At 38.6% G+C, this 6,145-nt stretch overlaps 1 pseudogene; it reads left to right on the forward strand.

The window, feature by feature from the left end:
* Positions 1-548: 548 nt before the first annotated feature.
* On the forward strand, positions 549-3,886 carry LOC144300143 (malate dehydrogenase, mitochondrial pseudogene; annotated as a pseudogene).
* The last annotated feature ends 2,259 nt before the right edge of the window (positions 3,887-6,145 follow it).

The following is a 6,145-nucleotide window of genomic DNA, read 5'->3' on the forward strand; positions in this document are numbered from 1 at the left end:
TATAAAGACCCTGAGTGATTTGGCTCCTGCTTGCCTCTAGACTCATTTTTTTTACTTATCTCCACTGCATGTCTGCCTCCTGCTTCCTGCCCCCTACCCCAGTTCATAGGCCCCATGATCTGCAAAAAAAAATTTTATATTTTTGTATGCATTTGCTTTCTACTTTCCCTGAAAGTATTTCCTTTATATTTCACATAGTGGAACCATCCCATGTTGGCAAAAAAAAATCTCATAACAAATCATGGCCACCTGCTTCTCTGAGAATTGCTGTCAGCCAAATAGCACACTTCAAACAGGAAGATTTTCTCCCCTACCTGCCTCCACCCCAGACTTGTCCAATAATACACTGACACTAGTATACAAAAAGCTTAATTGTCTCTCTTTAAAGAGAAATGTGTAAGTACACATCATTCTTTCATAGTAGGTATCTTTTTTTAATAATTATTTATTCATTTTCTTACTTGTCTTTGTCTATTCCTCCCATTTGCCTGAAAGCTCTCCAAAGGAGATAAAAAACATTTATTTCTTAATCACTGTTAAAAACCGCTATGACTAGTAAACTGTCTAGTTCATGGTAAACTCTCAATAAATATATTTCGTTTGTATGAAGAATGACAAATTAATTACTTAATTGATCAAGACTGAAGTGATTTCTTTTGACCTTGTTTAAATTCAAACCATGGCATGTCTTGTCTCTCTTGGCTCTCTTATGCCTAAAGTTAGAATACATCCTAGTTTTCCCAGTTTATATCTGGGTCCCTATGTAATTACTAATGGCTTTCCTTTTTATTCTCAAAAGTATCCTGATTTTAATGAAAAATTAAATGGCTATCCAATTTGTGTCTCCCAAAATCTCTCTCTCCTGGTCCTTTCTTTTTCCATTACTATTTATTATGTTTTTGTGTGTCAATTTGTTATCACCCTTGGGAAAGTCAAATTTCACCACTTATAAAATATAAAACCTTCAACAGTTTGTTTAGATCTGTTTAAGTTTATATTTACTATCTTAAAAAAATGTTAATGGTTGGGATGCCTGGGTGGCTCAGCGGTTGAGTGTCTGCCTTCCACTTTGGGGCATTATCCCTGAATCTGGGATCCATCCTGCATCAGGCTCCATGTGGGGAGCCTGCTTCTCCCTCTGCCTATGTCTCCGCCTCTCTCTCTCTCTCTCTCTCTACATATATATAATGAATAAATAAATCTTTAAAAAATATTAATCATGGCATTAATCATTGTTATAATTTGCAAATAAAAAAACAACAAAATCTATAATTAGGTTATTTTTAAAAGATTTTATTTGTTTATTAGAGAGAGGAAGAGAAAGCACAAGTAGGGGGAGTGGCAGAGGGAGAAGCAGGCTTCCCGCTGGGCAGGAAGCCCAACCTGGGGCTTCATCCCAGGATACTGGGATCATGACCAGAGCTGAAGACAGACACCTAACCAACTGAGCCACCCAGGTGTCCTATAATTAGGTATTTAAATGATGAATTCTAGGTTGCCTGGGTGGCTTAGTTGGTTAAGCATCTGCCTTCAGCTCTGGTCATGATCCCAGTAACCTGGGATGAAGCCCCAGGTTGGGCTCCCTGCTCAGCGGGAAGCCTGCTTCTCCCTTTCCCTCTGCCCTCATCTTGTGCTCTCTTTCACTCTCTCTCTCTACCTCAAATGGATAGAAAGAAAGAAAGAAAGAAAGAAAGAAAGAAAGAAAGAAAGAAGAAAAAAGAAAGAAAGAAAGAAAGAAGAAAGAAGAAAGAAAGAAAGAAAGAAAGAAAGAAAGAAAGAAGAAAGAAAGAAGAAAGAAAAGAAGGAAGAAAGAAGAAAGAAAGAAAGAAAGAAAGAAAGAAAGAAAGAAAGAAAGAAAGAAGAAAGGAAGGAAGGAAGGAAGGAGGAAAGAAAGAAAGAAAGAAAGAAAGAAAGAAAGAAAGAAAGAAAGAAAGAAAAGAAAGAAAGAAAGAAAAAGAAAGAAAGAAGGAAGGAAGGAAGGAAGGAAGGAAGGAAGGAAGGAAGGAAGGAAAAAAGAAAAGAAAAGAAAGAAAGAAAGAAAAAGAAAGAAAGAAAGAAAGAAAGAAAGAAGAAAGAAGAAAGAAAAGAAGGAAGAAAGAAAAAGAAAGAAAGAAAGAAAGAAAGAAAGAAAGAAAGAAAGAAAGAAAGAAAGAAAGAAAGAAAAAAGAAAGAAAGGAAGAAAGAAAGAAAGTTCCCTCCCTTAAGATTACTATGGGAGCTAGGCTACCATTAGTCTATCAATATAATTTTATTTCTTCCATTTATTGCATTAGGAAATATATCTAAGTAGAGCTTGGGAGAAAAGTTAGTATATAAGCTGTATATTTTCTAAAATTTAGTTCTCTCCATACTAGTTGCCTACTTTGATGAGCAAGCATTAAAATGCATATAAATCTTATTTTCAAGATTTGATAAAACATACATTTAAATGAAGAAGAAATTACTTATTTCAATGTATATTTCCAAACTATAAGCATTAATACAAATAATTAAAAAGTAAGGATTATCACCCTTACTTTGGATGGATTTTCTCTTTTCGTATGGACAAAAAGAAGCTATCTATGTCAATATCATCTGAAAATGAAATTTTTAATTTTACGTCATCAATATGTAATAGTTTTGGCACATATGTTTAAAAATATAACAAATGGAGGCCGGGCAGAGCGGAGCCAGGAGGCCCTGTGCACTGCGGAGGTCGTTGGTGTCACCTGCAGCCGCCGGCTCCTGCACCTGCTCTTGGGGTCCCCGCTCGCCGCCGCCGCTTGGGCACCTCGGCCCAGAGCAAAGCTCAAGCAGCTGCGCTTGGGGCTTGCGGAGGAACCGGGCAGCCCCTTGCGCGGCTTCTCCAGAACAGCCCCTAGGGAGCCGCCTGACCCCCTGGATATTGCTCATACACCGGAGCGGCCGCAGATTGAGCCATTCGAGACCAGAGCAACCAAAGGCCACCTGGGACCTGCGCAGCTGCCGGTTGCCTCGGAGGCTGCGATGCGGTGGTGACTCCAGCCCGAGTCCCGAGAAAACCAGGCGTGACGCGGGATGACCCACCTGCTCAGCACCACTGCCTCCGTGTGGCCACCCGGACTGCGGCCTGCGCCCCGCATGGCCCCGAGGCCAGGATCTGCGTCATTTCAAATCCGGTCAACTCCACCATCCCAGTTGCAACGGAGGTTTTCAAGAAACACGGAGCTTACGACCCCAAGAAAATCTTCGGGGTCACGACCCTGGACATTGTCAGGGCCAACACTTTCATTGCAGAACTAAAGGGTTTGGATCCCGCGCGAGTCAATGTTCCTGCCACTGGCGGTCATGCCGGGAAGACCATCGTCCCCCTGATGCCTCAGCGCACCCCCAAGGTGGACCTTCCCCGGGACCCGCTGACAGCGATCACTGGGCGGATCCAGGAGGCCGGCTCGCAGCTGGTGAAGGCCAAAGCTGGAGCAGGCTCTGCCACCCTGTCCATGGCATACGCTGGAGCCCGGTTTGTCTTCTCCTTTGTGGATGCAATGAATGGGAAGGAAGGAGTTGGCGAATGTTCCTTTGTTAAAGCCCAGGAGGCAGACTGTGCCTATTTCTCCACACCATTACTGCTGGGGAAAAAGGGCATCGAGAAGAATCTAGGCATTGGCAAGATCTCCCCTTTTGAAGAGAAGATGATAGCAGAAGCCATCCCCGAGCTGAAGGCCTCCATAAAAAAGGGAATGGAGTTTGTGAAGAACATGAAATGAGAGGGCAGCCAGCTAGCAGTCCGTTTCCCTCACTTATGAAGGCATCATGTCCCTGCAAAGCCATCTCCTGCCCTCATGTTTCCGTTGCGTTAACCACCAGTGGCATGTTAACGTCACCGCCCCTTCCAATCGCAAGTCCCTCAATGTGTGCATCAATAAAAGCAGGCTTCCATTTTCTTAAAAATAAATAAATATAAATAAATAAATAAATAAATAAATAAATAAATAAATAAATAAATAAATAAACAACAAATGACTTTTGCTTATCCCAGAGTAGTCATCAAAGCAATGGAAATTCTAAAAAATCATGACAAGAAAATTAGAAAACCAAGTAAGTACCCTAACCACAGATTAAAAAGTATTCAGGTTAGAAAGCTGGAACATTTCTTTTTGAGGCCCAGCTACCCAAATACATTGAAAAGAATGATGTTTTTGATTGAGGTCACTAGAACCCAATAACACAGGCATTCTCTCTCACCAAAACTGGCAAGTAAATAAACAAAAATGTTTTAAGTATATAGTTATACACACAGAAGTAAAAAAAAAAAAAAGTGAGTCAGCCAAGAGAACTCATGCCTAAAAAATATTTTCTGAAGTATTTTGTAATTGAGACCTTGGGTTCTGTCACCTTAAATAGGGGTCATTTTACTAAAAACTGGTAAAAAGACCAAGTGGAAAAAATTGTCAATAGGTCAGAATGTGGACTTTGGTAGCCTTGCAAGCTACAGTGAACCAGTCTTTTCTTTCTTCTACAAGTAGTAGCGATTCTAGAAAATGAGGAACTAATTGACTAGAGAGAATGATAGAGAGGAAGATTATCTCGTATCTATCAGAAGCCCTTAAACATCTGGAATTGTTCAATTTAGTTCACATGGGCAATAAAATGGAAAAGCTGGTGGATAGTAATTTAGTGGCTTCCCATTTCATTGTGCTCTTTTTGTATTTTTGCAATCCATTTGATATGTATTTTTATTTTTGAATGCTAAACGGTGTTCATTATATAAATGAAATGAGCCACTTGGTGACTATTGAGACATTGTTTCTACAACCTGCCAAAAATTAGCTGAACAACTGCCATGAGTGATGATGGGGAACTAAGTCCTTGCATATGCTGAAAAAAATATAAAAAATAAATTCCATGTGTATTGCATGTCCTTCAATTCACAGCTGGTTAAATCATTAAAAGTACTACATTTTTTCCAATTTGCTTCACACTGAATGGAATTTATGATTCTATTTGCAAAATTAACATTCATTCCCTCTATTACTCAGATGCTTATGATCTTGTTTTCAATTTCCAAGACTGCAACATCAACTCTTTCCCCCTTTAGCCCTTTTATACACCAGTCTATTCATTATTTGTTATTAAGGAAACAGGGGTAAGAAGTGGAAAAATGGTAATAAATAATTGTGTGACATAGGAAGGTGTCAGTAGGTAAGTAATAGTTGGATGGGCAGATATGCAGTCAATGATAGATAATAGATAAAAAGAGAGGAGACACACATATAGAGGCAGGAAGAATGAGAAAAAGAGAAAGATTAAAAAACGACTTCACACACACACACTTTATGTATTTTAATACCATCAATCAAATCTTGAAGGGCCAAAGACCCTTTCTTCCTGGTTCCTCTCATATGTTGATTTTATGCTTTCAGTGCTCCATTCATATTGGACAATTATATTAGTTTTATTTACTAGTCTTTTTCTATCTTTCATATTCATAGAAGTGTTTTTGTTTCCTATTCAATGCCCAATTTTACCCATTTATCACATGGTTTTCTGCAACATTCAGGGTTCGAGTCCATTTTATGGCTCCTTATTTAACCTCAGTTCCTCTTATCTTCTCTGAGTGTCACTGTCTCTGACTAATAAATAAAATTGTGGTTGTTCATATTGACTTCGCAATAGGTGGTAAGAAGTGAGCAGATAGTAAATGTGAAAATTGTCGTTCAGTATGCTGTGTACTAAAAATTAAATAGATTCTGAAAGCTAAAACCATAGAAAAGACATGTTATGAAGCAGGTCACTGCAGTCAGATCAATGAGTCATTTACATACATAGCAGTTAAGCAGAGGATCAAATAATAGTTCGATTTGATTGTCATTGTTTGTCAAACATAAATTTTCATGTGTGTTAAAAGGAGCTGAGAAGAAATTAACCAAGTATACCTTAATGACTATGTGCTTGAAATGATCACTTTCCTGCTAGTTTTGATAGAAAAAATACTCTTTAAAGCGTTCATATTAGAATCTGTTTTGTTTCAACCCTTGGGATTATAATGAAATACGATTAGTTTTTTTTTTTAATTAAAGACTGTAATCATCAGTGCAAAACTCAAATATGGTATAAATATATAATATGTATAAAATACAACTGGTTTTTTACGAAGAATTATATGGATATATGAACTACACAAGTG

The sequence above is a fragment of the Canis aureus genome, chromosome 28 (genome assembly GCF_053574225.1).
Source record: "Canis aureus isolate CA01 chromosome 28, VMU_Caureus_v.1.0, whole genome shotgun sequence".
Classification (NCBI taxonomy): domain Eukaryota; kingdom Metazoa; phylum Chordata; class Mammalia; order Carnivora; family Canidae; genus Canis; species Canis aureus.